Source organism: Xenopus laevis, chromosome 1S (assembly GCF_017654675.1).
Source record: "Xenopus laevis strain J_2021 chromosome 1S, Xenopus_laevis_v10.1, whole genome shotgun sequence".
Lineage (NCBI taxonomy): Eukaryota > Metazoa > Chordata > Amphibia > Anura > Pipidae > Xenopus > Xenopus laevis.
Window position 1 is genome coordinate 3,286,845 of NC_054372.1, and position 22,951 is coordinate 3,309,795.

Genomic DNA, 22,951 nt, shown 5'->3' on the forward strand with positions numbered 1-22,951 from the left:
AGTTATTTAAAGTCACCTACAGTACTTGTACCTGTGTTCAAACATTGTTTTACTCATCAGCTTCCTGGGTCTGTGCTAAGACCTCCCTCCAGCAGGGGGCAGTGCAGCTATTGATTGGCTATTAGTTCTGTATGTGCAACATATTCATGCTTGACAAAGGGGCGTGACCCCAAAACGTTGCACTACTGCATAATAAAATTGCAAGGGCTTGCCCTGCTACTGCAACTCCTGTGTGCCGGTGAAATTCTTCTCAACATATTCATAGTCATCCCCAGGCCGGTGCATTTTTTTGCTGAAGAGGAACGCCAACTTGGCAAAACAATGTTCACTGGAAGGTGCTTAAGATATAGACATCCCCACAATGAGTTAGACTTTCCTTGAACTTAAAACTTTTGCTTTCCCTTTAAACGTTCTTTTCCCGCTTGGAGCAGTGGCGGCACAATTAGTGACTTTGTGTAAAGTAATAGAGCACAGAGCACAGGCGGGTGTAATTAACCAGTATCCATGCCACATTTGATAGTTCTATACAGTGAGAAGTACATTCTAACCTTAAAGGATATATAAACCTTAAACACAAAATGTAATATTGCCCAGGGCTCCTATGCACTAACTTTGAATAATTAAATTGTGAAAGTGCCTAGAAAAGCACCCGGAGCTATTTGACATTTATTTTTATTAAAGGGATTCTGTCATAATTTATATGGTGTAGTTTTTATTTCTAAATGACACTGATTACACTGCAAATAATTCACTGTACAATATAAAATGTCATTCCTGAAGCAGCAAGTGTATTTAGTTGTAATATTGGTGTGTAGGTGCATCTCAGCTCATTTTGCCTGGTCATGTGATTTCAGAAAGAGCCAGCACTTTAGGGTGGAACTGCTTTCTGGCAGCCTGTTGTTTCTCCTACTACTGATATCACTCCAACTTGCAGTACAGCAGTGACTGAACTTTATCAGTGCACAATCACATGACTGGGGGCAACTGGGAAACTGAGAATCTGTCTAGCCCCATGTCATATATCAAAATTAAATATAAAAAATTCTGTTTGCTCTTTTGAGAAACGGATTTCAGTGCAGAATTCTGCTGGAGTAGCAATATTAACTAGTGCTTTTTGAAAAAAACTTTTTTCCCCATGACAGTATCCCTTTAAGGTTTACTTATCCTTTTTATGCTGTAGATAGTGGATTGTATGTCAGTGGTGCTCAGTTACAGAGTGACAGGGCAGTATTGTTATTATTATTATTATTAATAATCAACTAGTTAACTATTATTAATCAATCTTGTGGCTCCTTATAAATGGGTCTTTCTGGGTTTCGTTGTATATACAGTTGTGATGCGCGAATCTGTTCCATTTCAGAGAATAATTAGCGAAAACAATTTTATACTCGCGACTATTTTGTCCAAATGCATTAAAGTCAATGGGGGTCCGAATAATTCTGATGCACAGAAATTTTTATACGCGAGACAATTTTTTTTGACATGGCAGATTTTTCGCCTGTGAATTTTTGACACAGTTTCGCTAAAACAGAAATTCGCCGCAAATCCATGCCTGTCGAATTTATTCACCCATCACTATAATACAAAGTCATGTGACAGTGGAGTAATGGAGTAATGGAGCACTAACTCCCTCTACTGGTCATTGGAGCTAAGTGCAGCTATAAACGGCAAGTTGTATTACAGAGTATAGGGTCTAGGTCACATTGCTGACACCTCCAAATAGGACCCAACAGATCAAAGGAACGTAGAAGCAGAAGGCGTTAGAAATCTTTGGGTCTGTACAACTTATTTCACTGCCCCCCCCCCCCGAGAACACAAGATCATAATACCAACATTTTTGGCCATGTGTTGCACAAATGTAGATTTTGCTAGAACAAAAAGTTGAATTTGATAGTATTTTAAAACACAGTTATTGAAATAAATCCATATCTAATAAAAACTTCAATCGAATTCCACCTAAAATCTAAATATCAAACAAAAATGATACTCCTTGTGTCCAGTTACCTGATCCGCTCCACCTCCTTCCAAAGAAGCTCCATGATCCTCTCTTTACCAGATTCTTCTCCTGGTCATGAAATGACCTATTAAAAAGAAATATTATTAAAGATTATGAAATTTTGGATTCCATACCCTGAAAATGTATGTTGATTCCAACATTTGCAAAGCTTTATACTGCTGATATAATGATATTGATACAAGAGCACCACCTGCTGGTCAGTTGTGATTCAGTTGACAGGAATGACCAGCAGATGGTGCTATGATTTCCAGTTCATCATATCAGCATCAATGTCTTCAAGTAAAAGACCAAATTTAAATGTTGTAGTGTTCACAATAGAACTTTTATTTATTTCTATTAAAGGTTTACAGTGGCCTGAAATCATATAAGGATTTAGATTCACTTCATTAGACTTAGGCCATTTTTGTTCAAGGCAAACCTGAGAGGCAGGAGCTTCACCAGCATAGACTTGAGTCTTCCCCTGTAGAATCCGCAGAAGCACAAAGCCAATAAATGCCTGTGTGGTGCCCCCTTCATTTCATCCAAATAATCAACTCTGCCTGAACTCCTTGCAGTACACTGTCCTTCCACTAGATGGTAGTAAAATATTACTATGATTAAAGGACCCGTAACATCAAATTTTTGAAAAAAAATCCGTTAGTATACAACGAAAAAAAAGCCACAAAGACAAATTAAACTTCGAAACTTTATTAAGCAATAACTCTGAAACTCTGCTTGCGCTCCTCTTCAGAAACTGTCATGTACAGTCTGTAACTCTTTGTAGAAGCAGGTGGTGGGGGGGGGGGGAAGCAACAGGAAACCAATGATGTAAATATATTACCCTTTAAATATTGCATTCTGCCAAATGGGCAAAGGAATGAACAGTGAAGATAATGGTTTTTCAGCTGCAGAAGAGGTGAGATATGATAACTATGTATAAATATATAAGGGGATCATATAATAATCTCTATAATGATTTATTTACCAGTAGGTCTTTCCAGCTGACACAAGGTCACCCATTCCGATTAGAAGAAAAGAGGTTCCGCCTAAATATTGGGAAGGGGTTTGTTACAGTGAGAGCTGTGAAGATGTGGAATTGTCTCCCTGAATCAGTGGTACAGGCTGATACATTAGATAGGTACAAGGAAGGGTCGGATGCTTTATTCACCAGTAGCTCCTCCCAGCAGACAGGAGGGTGCCAATGAGATTAGAGGAGGGAAAGGGGTGTTACAGGGAGAGCTGGGAAGTGAATCAGTGGTACAGGCTGATACATTAGATAGGTACAAGGAAGGGTTGGATGCTTTATTCACCAGTAGCTCCTCCCAGCAGACAGGAGGGTGCCAATGAGATTAGAGGAGGGAAAGGGGTGTTACAGGGAGAGCTGGGAAGTGAATCAGGGGTACAGGCTGATACATTAGATAGGTACAAGGAAGGGTCGGATGCTTTATTCACCAGTAGCTCCTCCCAGCAGACAGGAGGGAGCCAATGAGATTAGAGGAGGGAAAGGGGTGTTACAGGGAGAGCTGGGAAGTGAATCAGGGGTACAGGCTGATACATTAGATAGGTACAAGGAAGGGCCGGAAGCTTTATTCACCAGTAGCTCCTCCCAGCAGACAGGAGGGAGCCAATGAGATTAGAGGAGGGAAAGGGGTGTTACATTGAGAGCTGGGAAGTGAATCAGTGGTACAGGCTGATACATTAGATAGGTACAAGGAAGGGCCGGGTGCTTTATTTACCAGTAGCTCCTCCCAGCAGACAGGAGGGAGCCAATGAGATTAGAGGAGGGAAAGGGGTGTTACATTGAGAGCTGGGAAGTGAATCAGGGGTACAGGCTGATACATTAGATAGGTACAAGGAAGGGTCGGATGCTTTATTCACCAGTAGCTCCTCCCAGCAGACAGGAGGGAGCCAATGAGATTAGAGGAGGGAAAGGGGTGTTACATTGAGAGCTGGGAAGTGAATCAGGGGTACAGGCTGATACATTAGATAGGTATAAGGAAGGGTCGGATGCTTTATTCACCAGTAGCTCCTCCCAGCAGACAGCAGGGAGCCAATGAGATTAGAGGAGGGAAAGGGGTGTTACAGGGAGAGCTGGGAAGTGAATCAGGGGTACAGGCTGATACATTAGATAGGTATAAGAAGGGGTTGGATGGTGTTTAGCAAGTGAGGGAATACAGGGATATGGGAGAGAGCTCATAGTACAAGTTGATCCAGGCAGGGCTGGAACTAGTCCACACCTCTCAATTACTTTTTCCCTATTGAAACCCCCTCTCTTATGACTCTCCCTCCCTCCTCCCCTTCGTTGCTGTCCCCTCCCTCCATCACTCACCCTCCCTCCATGTCCATCTCTTGCACTCTCCGTCGCTCGACCATGATGGGGGTGGGGCTTTCCGGCTGGGTTGCCTAGTGAGCTTGCCAGCCTGGCTCGGCCCTGGATCCAGAAGCCCCCTCTGAGGCAAATTGGAGAGGCTTCAGATGGGGTTTTTCACCTTCCTCTGGATCAACTGACAGTTAGGCAGGTTATATATAGACTTAAGGTTGGACTTGATGGACGTGTGTCTTTTTTCAACCTGACTCACTATGTTACTATGTTACTATATTACTATATTTTATTATATATTTTTACTATATATGTTACTATGTACAGATTAATTAGATTGTCCCCAAACCCCTCTTACCCCACCCTGTTTATGCAGTTTTTCTTCTAATTTCTTTCCTCCCAATCTGGCAGCTCAGAGACTGTTGGTGTAGAGCTCATTCCCCAGCTGCACAGTATGGAAGCCTGTTTAGTACATACACTTGTGTGGTCTTGGATTCAGCTCTTAGGGAAAGGACGGGTTTCATAAAGTATTTTTCTGTCCATGGTTCCTTTAAGGATGCTGGGAGTTGTAGTTTAACAGCAGGCAGAACTTTTCTTTCTCACTGGGGGCCCAGGGCAAACATTGAGGGTCAATTTATTTGTGATCCACCTTGTAGCTCTCTTGCTGTTGTTGAACTACTATTTCCAGCAACTCCTATTGTTTCATACTGCTATTGATGTGAGGGTATGTGTGTGTGCATGGGGGAGAGTATTTCTGCTACTCACCTGGCTCTACTCCATTATTGGCAGCACAGCAGAACTCTCTTGCTTAATGGCAGGGATTCTAAAAGGACAATGTGATTCAATCCCCAGCAGTTTTCTTCTTGAGTTTGCCGGCTGAGCTTGCTCCTTTGTGTAAATCTTGCTCCTGATCTTACATTTGCCCTCGCTGAATTTGCCTATTAGTCTACATATGTCCTGGCTGAACTCAAGCCTTAGTCTACATGTGCCCTAGCTGAGTTTGCCCTTACCTGTATATGGGCCAGCTGAGCTTAATCTGTAGCCTACATATGACCTAGCAGAGTTTGTTCCTTAGCCTATATATGGCCTAGTTGAGCTTGATCTTTAGCCTATATATGGGCTAGCTGAGCTACATATGAGCTACATATGACCTAGCTGAGCTTGTTCCTTAGCCTGTGTGTGGTCTAGATGAGCTTGATCTGTAGCCTACATATGACCTAGCAGAGCTTGTTCCTTAGCCTTTATATGGCCTAGTTGAGCTTGATCTGTAGACTACATATGCCTCCCCTGAGCTTGATCTTTAGCCTATATATGCTCTAGCTGAGTTTGCTCCTTAGCCTATATATGGGCTAGCTAAGCTTGATCTGTAGCCTACATATGTCCTATCTGAGCTTCATCCATATCTTATATATGCCTCAGATAAGGTTACTCCTTAGCCTACATATGACCTAGCTGAACTTGCTCCTTAGCCTATTTATGGTCTAGCTGAGCTTGATCCGTAGCCTATATTTGCCTAATGCCTCATATAAGGTTACTCCTTAGTCTACATATAGCCTAGCTGAGTCTACAGTCCTTAGCCTACCGAATTTGCTCCTAAGTGTAAGTATGACAGTTGAGTTTGCTCCTCAGAAGCTTCCATTGTTGTTGGGGGAGAAGTAATTGAAATGTATAAATAGAGGGGGCCCCCCAGCTGTGCCGTTTGGCTGACGCACCTCATGCACCTGTTTCTCCTTCCAGACATCACAGATTTATTTATGGAGATGATTTGACAGGCGCAGCTTCACCCCCAGCAACTTTGGCTCCAGTGTTTTCCCTGTTCCCTGTGCAAATAAGATGTTCCAGCAGTCACTCCAGGCTGTTGTTGGGATGTACTGAGCCCACTCTTGCACTTGCATTGGGGGGTAATGTATTAGAGGGGGGTGTCCTCATTGAATTGATCTCTGTGGATTGTGTAAGGCCGGCATTAGACAACTAAAGTAGCACCCTTAGTCAATAGAATTATACCACTGTCCCAGGAACATAGAGATCCATACCCAACTGGGAGACCCTCTACATGACCATTGGAAAGAGAGTAGCCCAGGAGCCATTCTCCCAGTGTATTGTAAGGAATTTCCCCGATGTTACATTGTGCTGGAAATGCTGGAGCCGGGTGTGTGTGTGAGTAACACTGGTTGCCATTAGGGGGCAGTATGAGACATATTAGATTGTTAATAATCATATCAGTGAATAAAGTCAGTTCTGGCACAATAAGCTCAGTGGATAAAAGGACCACTGGGTGACGCTCTCCTCACCTTTCTTGGGACTAAGAGTTTATTACAGATTCTGCCTTTATTAGTATCTGCAGAACCCCAGTCCCAGGTTGTTTTGTCTATTAGACCTATTGTCCAACAATTTGTCTTCATTCAAATGCCTGTGCTGGGGTCTCCTCTCTGCTACATGTGCCAGACTGTTAATATACCAGACTGTTAATATACCAGACTGTTAATATACCAGACTGTTAATATACCAGACTGTTAATATACCAGACTGTTAATATACCAGACTGTTAATATACCAGACTGTTAATATACCAGACTGTTAATATACCAGACTGTTAATATACCAGACTGTTAATATACCAGACTGTTAATATACCAGACTGTTAATATACCAGACTGTTAATATACCAGACTGTTAATATACCAGACTGTTAATATACCAGACTGTTAATATGCCAAACTGTTAATATACCAGACTGTTAATATACCAGACTGTTAATATACCAGACTGTTAATATACCAGACTGTTAATATACCAGACTGTTAATATACCAGACTGTTAATATACCAGACTGTTAATATACCAGACTGTTAATATACCAGACTGTTAATATACCAGACTGTTAATATACCAGACTGTTAATATACCAGACTGTTAATATACCAGACTGTTAATATACCAGACTGTTAATATACCAGACTGTTAATATACCAGACTGTTAATATACCAGACTGTTAATATACCAGACTGTTAATATACCAGACTGTTAATATACCAGACTGTTAATATCCCAGACTGTTAATATACCAGACTGTTAATATGCCAAACTGTTAATATGCCAGACTGTTAATATACCAGACTGTTAATATCCCAGACTGTTAATATACCAGACTGTTAATATACCAGACTGTTAATATACCAGACTGTTAATATACCAGACTGTTAATATACCAGACTGTTAATATACCAGACTGTTAATATACCAGACTGTGTGAGGGGACCCGTGTGGCACCAAATGACCAATTACACAAATGCTGCAGGAGGCCTGGGCTCGGCCATGTGTATAATAGGCTGGTGCAGCTGGTGTGACTGTCATTAGCAACGGGGTGATGTGGCACTTGGGATCCCAAGATCTGCATTAGAGCGCTGTTACCCTCCTTCCTTAAATATCTAAATATCAATCTATCTACCCATCTATCCTTCTATCTATTATCTATCTGTCTGTCTGTCTGTCTATCTCTCTCTATCCATCCTTCTATCCATCATCTTTCTTTCTTTCTTTCTTTCTTTCTTTCTTTCTTTCTTTCTTTCTTTCTTTCTCTCTCTCTCTCTCTCTTATCCCCCCCTCTCCACCCCTAGGCATCTGCCCCTCTTAATACTGCTCCTCTTTCTGGCCCTGGTTAACAAGGGACATTGTGTTGGGGGGCTCCAATAGAAACATGAATAGGTTCTGGGCTCTTCTCTTCTCTTGCTAGCCACATATTTTATTCTTCCATGGTCTTCATGGGTCATCTTATAGTAGTGGGATCTACCAGGAGATCTTGAGCTGGTTGCCAGCAAATAATTATAACGTCCCTGCTGTATATATATATATATATACTATATGTGTGTGTGTGTTTTTATCCCAGCTGCATTATCTGTTTGTGTTACTGAAGCGACACTGTTGTGCGGCACATAGTAAATTATAGAAAATTAGGCGTCGGAGGGTCACCCATGTGTAGCAGTCAAGTGCTGCTTATCAGAGCCATTATGTACTGTGATCATTAACTCTAATGTATGTGTCATGGTGCTACCCATAAACTGGCACTCACTGTGTGATACCAATAATGAGCTGTGATAGAGCTGCAAGGAAATCAGCCCGAGTAGCAACACCTTCCTCATCCTCTTTGTGCCACTTATATCTCTAAATACAAGGTACCCCTGGAACTATAGCAGAGTGACACCCCAATGTTTCTATATATCTGTAACCTTGTTATGAGCTAAGGGGGCCCAGTCTGAAGGTCAGTTAGGGGGAGATTTGGGGTGAGTGTTTATTTGTGCCCTGGGTACCCCTGGAACTATAGCAGAGTGACACCCCAATGTTTCTATATATCTGTAACCTTGTTATGAGCTAAGGGGGCCCAGTCTGAAGGTCAGTTAGGGGGAGATTTGGGGTGAGTGCTTATTTGTACCCTGGGTACCCCTGGAACTATAGCAGAGTGACACCCCAATGTTTCTATATATCTGTAACCTTGTTATGAGCTAAGGGGGCCCAGTCTGAAGGTCAGTAAGGGGGAGATTTGGGGTGAGTGCTTATTTGTACCCTGGGTACCCCTGGAACTATAGCAGAGTGACACCCCAATGTTTCTATATATCTGTAACCTTGTTATGAGCTAAGGGGGCCCAGTCTGAAGGTCAGTTAGGGGGAGATTTGGGGTGAGTGTTTATTTGTGCCCTGGGTACCCCTGGAACTATAGCAGAGTGACACCCCAATGTTTCTATATATCTGTAACCTTGTTATGAGCTAAGGGGGCCCAGTCTGAAGGTCAGTTAGGGGGAGATTTGGGGTGAGTGCTTATTTGTACCCTGGGTACCCCTGGAACTATAGCAGAGTGACACCCCAATGTTTCTATATATCTGTAACCTTGTTATGAGCTAAGGGGGCCCAGTCTGAAGGTCAGTTAGGGGGAGATTTGGGGTGAGTGCTTATTTGTTCCTTGGGTACCCCTGGAACTATAGCAGGGTGACACCCCAATGTTTCTATATATCTGTAACCTTGTTATGAGCTAAGGGGCCCAGTCTGAAGGTCAGTTAGGGGGAGATTTGGGGTGAGTGCTTATTTGTGCCCTGGGTACCCCTAGAACTATAGCAGGGTGACACCCCAATGTTTCTATATATCTGTAACCTTGTTATGAGCTAAGGGGGCCCAGTCTGAAGGTCAGTTAGGGGGAGATTTGGGGTGAGCGATTATTTGTACCCTGGGTACCCCTGGAACTATAGCAGGGTGACTCCAATGTTTTCTATTCCCAGTCGGGAGCAGAATTCATTTTAGGCTTCCACCTTCAGCCTGACGGCCTTCTATTCCATGGTCTCCAGATGGGAAGTCATTTTATATTTTCTATGTCTTGAAGCAACATTTCCCAGCTGTTCCTCACAGATGCCTAATGAATATACAGAGTGATTGTGGCAAGTCATTAATGCTCAAGTCATTATGGGAAGGGAGGGGGGCACGTTGGTATTTCATTCTTGTCTTTGTCCTTCAGCCTCAGTTTCTCTTTCTTTTCTTTGTGGTATAAACAACCAAAACACGTAACTTGAAACTCACCCCCCTCAGAGCTGTCATCATTTGGGGTCTTTAAATGGGTCCCCAATCTTTGTAGTTGTAGTTCTACTGCAACTGTAAGAATCCAACCTGCAGCCCCCAGATCATGTGCAAGTAGAATAGTAATGCTGATAACTATTGCACATATGATCAGTCCCTGAGCCTTTGATGGACCTGTGACAAACATTGGAAATGATGATTTGATTTCTTTCTAAATCCTGAAAGACTTTAGGAGATAATCAAGGTTCTAAGAAGTCTGCGCCAGACAATAGGCAGAGGAACAATAGGCGGCACCAGCAGTGGGACATAATCCAGCAGCTCCGATACGTCTCACACACCTGCAGGAGAACAATGGGGACATATTGGGAGGCTGGGCCACTTGGGGCATCAAAAGAGTCACCAGGAGAAACTTGGGTTGATCTTCAGAGATAGAGGAAAGGTCTTCTGCACATTGGTTCTACTGCTTCACTACTCTTGGCCATTATCTGCTTAGACTTTTCTTGGGACTGTGGATAGACTTTTGTGGGACTTTGGAACTGCTTTTTTGTTATCCATAGAAGAATTTGTTTCTGCTGTGTTACTGCTGGGCTCACAAAATAAATTGAAAAAAATAATCCACTGGGCTACTCTCCAGTGCTCTTGCATACTTCATTTGGTCATTTTCATGACAGAGACTACCTCTAGGAATTCCTGCTTTGTGTCCTATGCTGGAGCCATCATAAAGAATAGGGGTGAACACAAGGAACCCCAATGGAACACCTCACCAAACGACCAAGATGAAAAGAAGAGGCAAAGGGACCTCCAGGGTTCTTCTTCAGCATTTACTGTACATGGTGGGACCATGTCCTTTATTCTTCTTTAAGTGAGATCTCTGTTAATCTAGGAAGGAATATTCTGGCAAGGGATTCTTGTAGTTCCACAGTTCCTGGAAGTTTGACTATGGTATCTATGTCCCTTTAGTGCTGGCACATGGAAGAGTTGCCATTGTATGGTCATTGTGTTACTACATTGAGCTACCAATATCCCTCCCCACAAAAACACAGTGTAATCCCACTTATTGCACTACTCGTTGTACATATGTAGGCCTGCCTGGTAGGAACATCTGCTGGGTTACAACATGGAGGGAATTGTGCCGTGTGGATGCTCAGAAAATATTTTTTGGTATCTACCATGCTTTAGAGGCAAAAGTGCCCCATTCTTGGAGCAGTCCATCTCAGTAAGAAGCCAACATGGTGACATTAGGTTGGGAATAAATCTTAGTTCCTCATGTCTGTTCTGGTTGATCTCTAGAGCTTTGAAATTGTGGGGCTGCTCTTCCAACATAGGGAGTGGGAGCAAGGGCCCAGCCTGGTGACCATTTAGTTATAGGTGGGTGCATGTCAGAAACCTTGTTACAGTATGAGCTAAGGTGGCCATGACCACAATGTGGGACCTAAACCAGACAGACTCAAAAACTCTAATCTACAGGAAGACCAAAACGTTCCCTTCAAGATATCAGATCCTAATTCAGATTTATAGGAGGCTATGAAAAAGAGGCACCAGACTTTCTCCAGGCTGATTAACTCATAAAGCTAGATGTTTGCTTGGCTGATTGACTCAGAGCAAATATTGCACCTTATATTACATGATATTGTAAACTCTACAGGAATGGTTATAAGAAAGGGGAGGTAAAGGATTTATCTGGGCCCCAAACTCAGATGGGCCCTTTAGTAGTCTGTCATAGTATTAACACTATAATAGAAAAGACCCATCTGTTCACTGAGGAAGGGGAAAGCCTTTTTGCTCCTAATGAATAATCCACAATCAGATCTGATAATTGTATGAGCTTCATTAGCAGAAATGTGTTTGTTCACTTCCCCTTTGTTTTCTTAACACTTCTGCCCTTTACACTTATCCCCACTGGTCTAGCCGAGCCGTAACACTCCATTTGTTGTTATCCAACACCAAGCAACTAATTGGGCTCACAGTTCAATTTCTATCCTTTATTTGGGATGAAAAGGAGCCTGCTAGTGACACCTTGTGGCTGAAGAGGATATATACACCTCCAGTTCTGCCTATATGGTCTTTAAAGGGCATGTAAAGACAAACAAATAAAATCCCATTTTTACTTTCTTTAATGAAAAAGAAACCTATCTCCAATATACTTTAACTAAAAAATGTGAACATTTTTTTATAAGAAACCTGACTGTATGCTGTGAGATTCTCCCTTCATTTACTGCTGTGGATAGGAATTGTCAGAAGGGTGTGTAAAAAATACAGCATTTCTAGCCTTATTCTATTTTAGACTTTACTTCCCCTTTAAGTACATCAGCTTATCTCTGTGATTCTTTGCTCTCATCCCCATGGTCAGACACAAAACCTCATTGAATAAGTGAATCCAATCCAAGACTGGGCAGGGGGAGGGGCCTGGACTAGATTGCAAGAGCTTATGGGGGTTTATTACACTGATCTCTATAGGCCATTAGAATCCAAAGCAGTTGGAGCCAGGTCTCTTTTTTTAGTGCCCAGCGCTCAGTCAGCAAACTTTTCAATGACTGACAGTTCTCTGTCAGTACCAAGCTCCACCCCTGCCTGACCATGGGAAAGAGAACAACCCTGGGGCAGAAAAGCTTAACTGGGTTAGTTTGATTTGACAATAGAAAGGTCGTGAGTGATATTCACAAGAAATTATATATAATATATTACAAAGCAGCCAATGTGTTTGCACCTCTCTTCCCTGCCTCCGTGTGTCTCTCAGAGATAATGTTTTGGTGAGGAGCAGGGGGGCTGACGATAAGGAAAACAAGCCGGGGGCATTCCCAGCACATTCCTCTTGTCTGTAACTGTGGGACGGGGTAGAACAGGCAGTTTGATTGGTGTCTATCTTGGGCTGTCATACCCCCTCCTCAGTTACACTCAGTAGCTCATTAACCTTTCTTGATTAAGGCAATTATTTCCAGAACATTATTTTTCTAAACAGAACTGGATTTTTCTCTGGCTGTGATTGGAGGAGAGGGGAGCCCTCCATTATGTTCTATCTGGGGCCAGAATAGAGGCTCCTGGGGAAGAGAATAGTTTGTGTAGGGTCTGTGAGATTTGGGTATATTTTATTTATGCAGTTCCCGCTTAGTATTTAGACACCCAGGTGGTCCTTTAGTACAGGGGTCCCCAACCGCTGGGCCACGGACAGTCCTGAACTGGGCCGCGAAAAATTAACGCGGCACACCGAATTGGACGCCAGCGCACCCAAATTGGACTCCTGTGCACTGAATTGGACGCCGATCCTTCCCTGACGCCCTTCTACCCCTCCCGACCCCCCCTTCCCCAACCCCTGGAAAAAATTTTTGGCTCTTTTTTGGTCCCCGGGCCAAAAAAGGTTGGGGACCCCTACTTTAGTATAACCATGCAACTGTGTCTTCCTTCCTGGGTCCACTGGGATTACTCTAGGCAGGGTTTGCCCACTAGGTGGCACTGCTTAACAGTATAAATGGGTTTAGCCCCATGTGTACAGGGTCTTTCCTGGGACCTCATCTCACTGTGAGGTACTACAGGTCCAGGGCTGCTGGAGTTAAAGATAGATAGAGTTAGTTAGTGATAGTAAGATTCTGTCATAATTGCTCTAGGAGCAATAACGAGGCTCAAGGTATATAGCGAGTAGTTTCCGCTCCAACGAGGATAAATAATGGGGTTAGGACCCCCTGGTGAGTCCACCACTAGCTCAGGGATTCAGTGAGTGAGGTGAGGACCAGTGAGGGTGCCAAGACCCCAAGCTGATTATTCCTGGGGAGGAAACTTTATCCTACTTGTTCTATTTCATCTGCTAAAGAAGTGATCCTGTTACCATTACTCTGATTGACATGTAAGTGCCTGTGAATGCCTCCATTGCAACTATTCTTTGTCAATAAACAAGTTATATTGCTGCCAGAATCATCTCTGTGATTGGATCCTTTGCTGCACTGAACTACACCAGGTGCCGGGAGTTGCAGGGAGTTGCAGGGAGTTGCACAGGTAGACTGGGGTCCTGGGCACAAGTCAAGCAGTTTAACCTGGTCACACACAGCCATAATACACAGCAAAAGCGCACTCAAGGGTGGGCTGCATTTGTTTATTCCCTATACTGTATCCAGTACTTCCAATCCCTATTTCTATAGGGAAATGAGAGCAGTCCCTATATACTGTATGGCCCATATATAAAGTTGCAAGTCTTTCTGTAGCGCAATAGTCTCTGCTCATTGGCTGATTAATATGTATAAGAAGGGAAGGCAGATGCTGTTGGCATGTGTGTGATGTCAGGGGGGTGCAGGGAAGAAGCGTTGCAGCAGCGCAGCCACATGGTCGCATGAGTTATGCAGCGTCAATTCAATTTCCATGTTTATCTTGCGACACTTGCCAGCGTCTCTGGCTTCTGTTCCTTTATAAAATCCCCAATTAGAGGCGCTCGGCACCCGGCGATGTTTCTACTCCGTGCGGATCTGGGCTAAATAACAAATGGAACCTGCGAGCGAAGAGACGCAACTTATGTTCCTGCTCAAAACAGCAGAATCTGCGCGTCGGTTTGTTGGAGAAACAGTCGCATTGGGGACGTTGTTTATTTCTGTGTCGTCTGAGCAATGCGATGGGGTCGTAAGAGCCAATAGCAACATCATTGTGGGATTTTAACAAAACCCTGAGCTGATTGGACTCAATCAAATCTTACATTTTACTAAAGGGGAACTTCACCCAAATAATTATTATAACTGATCCTGAAACAATGTAATGTGCTCCTCTCCAGCTAAGACTCCAACACCCACAATGCCTTGCTCTACCTGAGAAATAATTCCCAGAATGCCCTGCTCTACCTGAGAAAGAATTCCCAGAATGCCCTGCTCTACCTGAGAAAGAATTCCCAGAATGCCTTGCTCTACCTGAGAAAGAATTCCCAGAATGCCCTGCTCTACCTGAGAAAGAATTCCTAGAACACCTTGCTCTACCTGAGAAAGAATTCCCAGCATGCCCTGCTCTACCTGAGAAAGAATTCCCAGCATGCCCTGCTCTACCTGAGAAAGAATTCCCAGAATGCCTTGCTCTACCTGAGAAAGAATTCCCAGCATGCCTTGCTCTACCTGAGAAAGAATTCCCAACATGCCTTGCTCTACCTGAGAAAGAATTCCCAGAATGCCCTGCTCTACCTGAGAAAGAATTCCCAGCATGCCTTCATTTGCACATTCTCCCGTTTGCCTGTATTTCTAGCAGCATTGCTGATGGCTTCTGTGGGGGATCCCAGGCAACTGGCCCTCCTGGCTCTTCCCTGCTCAGCTCGGGTGGTGTTTGTGCCCAGATGGCAGGCACAGATTAGAGGGGGCAATGAACATTCCTTCTCCAGCTGTAGAAATGCTGCTCATGGCTTGGGTTGTTCATACATTAATTCCAATAGTTGTTCATACATTAATTCCAATAGTGCTGGTGTCAGTTCAGTGTTATACACATAATTACTTCCCCCATTGATTTCTTATATCCCTCTGTGCTGTCTGGTTACTTACTGCTCATCTAGGGGGGCTTAGAGAAGCCGAGGCCCTGGCTAATTATGAAGGTACCCCAGAGAATCATCCCCAGACCCCTTCCCTGTGCTGTTCCCGAGATTGATTCCTAAACTGCCAAGGATCAACGTGAAACAAGTGCTACTTACCCAGACAACCAGGCACAGGTTATATATATAGGAGACTGGCTGAGATTGGACCAAACCACCCAGAGAATTACTGGGAGAAACAGAGGCAGAACTTCTTTTTTTTAAACTTGTTTTTATTCATTTTCAAACATGTAGAACATTTTCTGGAAGTCTTATGCGTCCAATTGACAGTTCATAAAGGTCATTAGCTGTACATGTATTAAATCAAAGAGAGTAAAGATAAGAATTTAAAGAAAGCAAAATTAAACAAGGTTAATATAGTGATGAATGTTCATAGAACGGAATTCTGAGTTGTTCAGTCAATCTTCACAGACTAGATTTGATTTACCTAAAGTTAAATGCCAAAAGTCTATTGGTGTGGTGACTCCTGGGTCCCTTGAAGTGGAGCTTCATCATCATCATCATCATCATCATCATCATTTATTTATATAGCGCTGTCAAGATACGCAGTGCTTTAAGCTTGGATACATTCATTTGTTTCTCAGATGCTGGCCTTAAAGGAGAACTAAAGCCTAACTAAAGAAGTAGGTGGAAATGTTGTACATGATGTTTTGTGCTTCTGTACCAGCCCAAGGCAACCACAGCCCTTTAGCAGTAAAGATCTGTGTCTCCAAAGATGCCCCAGTAGCTCCCCATCTTCTTTTCTGCTGATTCACTGCACATGCTCTGTGCTGCTGTCACTTACTGAGCTTAGGGAGCCACTCACAATATACAGTACACATAGAATAGAAATGTCACAATATAAGGCTGATTAGTCATTAATACACATAATTACTACATGGCAGCACAGAAACCAGTGCAATTAGCATCAGAATTGAATAATCAGCAAACCTGTAGCATCAGCTTATATTACAGCCAGGGAAGCTCATTTTCTGCTGGATAATTAGTGACGAGCCCTAAGCTTAGCTTCTCAACAGCCAATCAGAGCCCACTGAGCATGTGAGTGTCACAGACACTTTCCAAGATGGTGACCCCCTGTGACAAGTTTGAAGTCCTGGATCATTGCTGCTGTTGAGATGCTAATATATGCCATTTTTAGCCACATTCATTCTTAGGGTAAAGAATCAGTAAACTTTTTGGATTTAGAAATCTATATAAAAAAATCTCAGATTAATTTTAAAACGTTTTTTAAAAAAGTAGATTCTAATAACTATGTACTCCCCACAAGTAAACATCACCCACAATGGATACAAAATATACCTTTTGGACAAATGTGTAGAATTAAAAAGAACTGCACTGAAGAAGAAATATCAACTAAACAATTAAATTTTGTTAGTAATCGGTTCGAAGAGAGGGGATATAACAAAGATATAATTCGAAAATCTTATGAAAAAGTACAAAAAATCGATAGACAAAACTTAATAAAAGAGAAAGAAAAAACAACAGAAACCAAAGAAACAATAGTTTTCTCCACAACATATAATTCATTGGCTAAAGACATAAAGAAAATTGTAAATAAACACTGGGAAGTTTTAAAATGTGACGAGGATTTGAAAACTATGCTGCCCGAAAAACCAACAGTAGTATTTAGAAAGACAAATAATCTAAAACAAATTCTAACCAAAAACTACGTGGAAACTAAAAAAACAAAGAAAAAGGAAGATAAGGAAGAATGGGCAGGTTTCTATCCCTGTGTCTCATGTAAAGCATGTAAATATGGACAAAAGAAAAAAACTTTTACATCCACGGTTACAAAAAAAGAGTTTAAGATAAATCAATGCATCAACTGCAAAACAGAAAACGTAATATACTGCATACAGTGTCCCTGTGGCCTACAATATATTGGCAAAACAAATAGGAAGCTAAGCGATAGAATAAGAGAGCACATTAGAAATATAGAAAAAGGGCTTGATACTCATAGTGTCTCTAAACATTTTAAATTACATCACGGAAAAAACCCCAAAGGGTTAAAATATTGGGGTATAGAAATAACAAATAAAAAGTGGAGAGGAGGTGATCTAATAAACCATACACTTAGAATTGAAAGTAAGTGGATCTACACACTACAGACTCTAGAGCCAAAAGGCCTAAATATAGATTTTAATCTAAAAGCTTTTTTATAAGTAAGAGAAATTGATGTACAGGTTTTTTAAAATATGTGAAATTTTGGGATACCAAAAACTGTATAAAGATGAATAGTGAGCTTCGCCATAATGCTCAATACTTTGATTAAATATAAAGTACAATTTATAGACATTGGATCAATAAACAAATTAAAGAAAAAAGGTTTCTGACAAAGAAAGTAAAAAATTGATACAAACTGTTAAAAACTGGTCAAAAAATTTTCTTTTTCCTAAATTCATATAAAACTTATTAAAAATTATTAAAAACCATTAAAAACTATTAAAAACTAAAAAATTTTGATCTAAATTTAAATTAACTAAAACATCTCAGAGAGAATAAAAACAAAAACATGATTTGTATCTGAAAAATATATAGTTTAAAACATATAATTTGGATTTAAGAAGTATTGAGAACAATGGCTTAGCAACGATTTCAAGAAATATATATTTGATTAGAAGCAATGCTGTAGATAAGAGCAGCCGGATGAAAACTTAAGGGACACATGTGGAAGAAATGGAAATCGTATTAGAGGTTAGCGCAGGGTTGCCATGGAGACGCGTCTGAAAAGACGGAAGTCCAGATACGAGTAAGGAGTGGACGCGTAACCATAACAACCATATCTGCTTAAGAGGCGAAGCAGGAATTACAGGTACGGAAGCCTCTGATGAAGTCGGTAAGCGACGAAACGCGTAAGGCAGAGTAAGCAGACGTCACATCCAAGCGTCCGGAAAGGAATCAAGCAAGCGAGCTGATCTTGGAGGGAACGCTGGTCGGGACCCCAACAGCACTTGTTAAAAAAGACTTGCAGCAGCACGGACCTGTATGGAATAGTGATTATATGCCTGATTTTTACTACTGAAATGTGAGTGTAACCGATTGGTTTTTTAGATATTTAATAAAAGGGATTTTACACTATTTCTGCGCACTTTTAACCTCTTCCAGCATAGAAGAAACAGTTTGCCATTTTACCTCATTCAACAAACGTGATGTGCACTTGATATTTTTGAACGTTTGTAAGTACCCATCTACTAGCCACCTGTGGTGATTCTTAAAGGGTAACTGCACCAAATAGAAATTTTTTGGTTGTGGAACTACAACTCCCTACAAATTACTACACTATAAGAGTTTTTTATCTCTCTCTTTCTTCATACTTTTTTTCCCTGAGCTTTTAGCTAGCGCTGACCTTTTAAGAAAATTTGGACTGTGTTTTTTATACTCGAGGAGAAACGAGGATTGCTGGGTCGGATAATCAAAGGGAAAAGACTCAGAGACTTTTGTCAAACTAACTTTTTTCACAAAAAAGTTTTTATTTTAAGTTTTTAAGTATGAAGGTACCCCAGAGAATCATCCCCCAGAGAATCATCCCCAGACCCCTTCCCTGTGCTGTTCCCGAGATTGATTCCTAAACTGCCAAGGATCAACGTGAAACAAGTGCTACTTACCCAGACAACCAGGCACAGGTTATATATAAAGGAGACTGGCTGAGATTGGACCAAACCACCCAGAGAATTACTGGGAGAAACAGAGGCAGAACTTCTTTTTTTTAAACTTGTTTTTATTCATTTTCAAACATGTAGAACATTTTCTGGAAGTCTTATGCGTCCAATTGACAGTTCATAAAGGTCATTAGCTGTACATGTATTAAATCAAAGAGAGTAAAGATAAGAATTTAAAGAAAGCAAAATTAAACAAGGTTAATATAGTGATGAATGTTCATAGAACGGAATTCTGAGTTGTTCAGTCAATCTTCACAGACTAGATTTGATTTACCTAAAGTTAAATGCCAAAAGTCTATTGGTGTGGTGACTCCTGGGTCCCTTGAAGTGGAGCTTCATCATCATCATCATCATCATCATCATCATTTATTTATATAGCGCTGTCAAGATACGCAGTGCTTTAAGCTTGGATACATTCATTTGTTTCTCAGATGCTGGCCTTAAAGGAGAACTAAAGCCTAACTAAAGAAGTAGGTGGAAATGTTGTACATGATGTTTTGTGCTTCTGTACCAACCCAAGGCAACCACAGCCCTTTAGCAGTAAAGATCTGTGTCTCCAAAGATGCCCCAGTAGCTCCCCATCTTCTTTTCTGCTGATTCACTGCACATGCTCTGTGCTGCTGTCACTTACTGAGCTTAGGGAGCCACTCACAATATACAGTACACATAGAATAGAAATGTCACAATATAAGGCTGATTAGTAATTAATACACATAATTACTACATGGCAGCACAGAAACCAGTGCAATTAGCATCAGAGTTTAATAATCAGCAAACCTGTAGCATCAGCTTATATTACAGCCAGGGAAGCTCATTTTCTGCTGGATAATTAGTGACGAGTCCTAAGCTTAGCTTCTCAACAGCCAATCAGAGCCCACTGAGCATGTGAGTGTCACAGACACTTTCCAAGATGGTGACCCCCTGTGACAAGTTTGAAGTCCTGGATCATTGCTGCTGTTGAGATGCTAATATATGCCATTTTTAGCCACATTCATTCTTAGGGTTTAGTTATCCTTTAAAAATCTTGACAGCCTAAGGACGTTGTTTCCTGGAGATTGGCTTTTTATGTTGTCAGAATGTCTGTTTTTCATGGTACAGCCCCCTGACATTCTGTGCCCATTCAGCGTAAGGAAAGCCACACTTTATTTTTCCCATATTGCAGTGTAAGAAGTATTTTCATTGTTCATGTGCAACAGGCACCGATTTTATCCATGTGGGCACAAAACAAAACTTAGTCTGAAACTACAGGGGTGTAGTACAAAACCTGAATGACATAACTCTTATCTGGGGGTGGAATACGGTCGCCCCTAATGATAGAATGACGTGCAATACAGTTGAGATAAGAGGAAAGCCCCATATTTTGGGACCCCCTTGAACCTACCTACTCTTTTTGGTTTCCTTCAAACCTGGACTGCACCATCTATACTTAAGGTTCCCTTTTATAAACAAACATGGGAATTTCTGTAACTTCTGTGCCGAACTCCCTGTCCTGTTCAAGATGGGCCACAATTTTCTCCACTTTCTCTATGGTTTTACTCCTTTATTACAAATGGAATCCTATTCCCTTCCTTCTTTTGTGCTTTAGGAACCAGGAGATTATTCCTTATATATGTCATAATGTCCCATACATGCCTTTTTATGAGGGTATGGGAGGCTTTTTTTGTAAAGAGAGTCATTTTGAGGTGAACCTTTACTTAAGTTCCCCATAGACGCGACGATTCTTCTTGCCGAACGACCGATTTTAGGGAAGTCCGACCAATGCTTCGAAATTATCGTGCGGTTAGTGGGATTCGAACGATCGTACATCTTACGATTTTTCGGCCGACATCTGTCAGGAAATTGATCGGCCAGGTCAAAAAATCTTTGTCGGTCCCAGTGCAATGTATCTATGTCTGCAGGGCCAAGCAGCTCCCCTTTGTTTTCCTGGCAAATTGGTCTTTTTAGTTGATGGTCAATTCGTACGATCGTTCAGAGAAGATCGTGGTCTCACGATGAGGATCTGATCTTTTAAAAATCTCAACATCTATGGCCAACTTTACTCTAGGGCAGTGATCCCCAACCAGTAGCTCGTGAGCAACATGTTAGGCTGTAGGCTAACAGTCCACATAAGGGCTACCAATAGTCAATCACAGCCCTTATTTGGCACCACTCAGGAACATTTTTGATGCTTGTGTTGCTCCCTAACTCTTTTTACATCTGAATGTTGCTCACAGTTGGAAAAGGTTGGGAACCCCTGCTCTAGGGCAATGAAATCTGTCCTTCCTTACAGGATTGTTCCTATCAGTAGGTTTACGGAACAAGTCTGTGCTGATATGCCCCTGTTGTATAGAAATATTATCATGTAGAAAGTTGATGGTGGAACTAGAGTTTTCTATGATGAATCTAACTGTGGGGTTTAGTGCATTTGCTATCTCCACCATTTCCATCAGACTATGTTCAGAGCCCTGCCATATTATTAAAATATCATCAAAATAAGGGACTTAAGTATATATTCGGCATAAAGGGTCAGAAACATGTCTGCAGGGGCATTGATGTAAACTCCAGAGCATCTGGTGTCTGTAACAACATTGATTCAGTTGCAAAAAAAACCCCATGGAACTACAGGGCTCCCCCTTGCTTCAAAGTGTGTATTGCACCCTATTCTGCAGAGCAGGTTGCCTTAGTGTGCAGAAGTAAGTGCTGGGGTGCAAAACTGCACGTCATTAGATCAGTATTTACCGTATATACTCGAGTATAAGCCGAGTTTTTCAGCCCCCAAAATATGGTGAAAAACTCTACCTCGGCTTATACTCGGGTCAAGTGCAAAAATGGTCACCATCACCTAAGAATAGTCGCTGGCACCTAAGAATGGTCACCGGCATCCAAAAACGCGACGCCGGCACCTCCAATGGGAGCAGAAACCCTCAATTTTTTTATTGAAACTTACCAGAAGCTGCTGCATGTCTCACCCTAGGCTTATACTCGAGTCAATAAGCTTTGACAGTTTTTGGAGGTAAAATTAGGTACCTCGGCTTATACTCGGGACGGCTTATACTCGAGTATATATGGTAACCAAGACAGCAAACCTAGTGGCTGCCAAGGGCCCCGTGTGATAAATATAATACATGTGCTCTGCAGATCATTATCCCCATGGTTATGGCTTAGAGATGAAGCTCAGCAAATGACTGTAGTTATGGAACAAGTCTTCGGCGTAGCCTGGTATATCACTCTGGCGTAACTCCGGCTACATGTGTATATTCTTTAGAAACACAGACGCTCTAATACAGAAAGAGTTGCTTCACTGTAGTAAAGGCGATTCACAGATAACACAAAAGTGAATCCTTTCTGCCCCTGAAAGACTGGGTGAACCAATGTGGAGACACTAGAATGTCTGTGGCACCAGAAAGGGTTACAATAATTGGCATTTAAACATCTGCTAGACATGGTCCAGCCTCTGCAGGGCACCCGGCAATAACACATGCCAATTAAAAGTGATACATTAAACAGATTGGCACCATCCTGCCCTCTGCACGCTGCAAGGAGAAGCCATAAAGCCACAGGAGGGGCACATTTCTGAGACAAATGATGCCGAAATAGTGTTGATTTCTCAGCGAACCCATCTGGGCTCCGGGAGAAGGTGCAGCCGCCAGATGTTCTTCCGTCTCCGGATTAACTAATGCAAATGAGTTCCTGACAGCTTTTAATTGTTGGAGTGATGGACAGCTGACTGGCTGGTGCCCCCCTCCCCAGGGGAGAGATAATCCAGCCTGATAAAAGCAGAAAATTGGGCAAATATGGATTCCGAGCACATCTGGACATGGGGGGGGTGTGAGAGAAGATAAATATCCAGAAACCAGGCTTAAGCAGTAGCAATCAGCAGCTCAGTTACTCT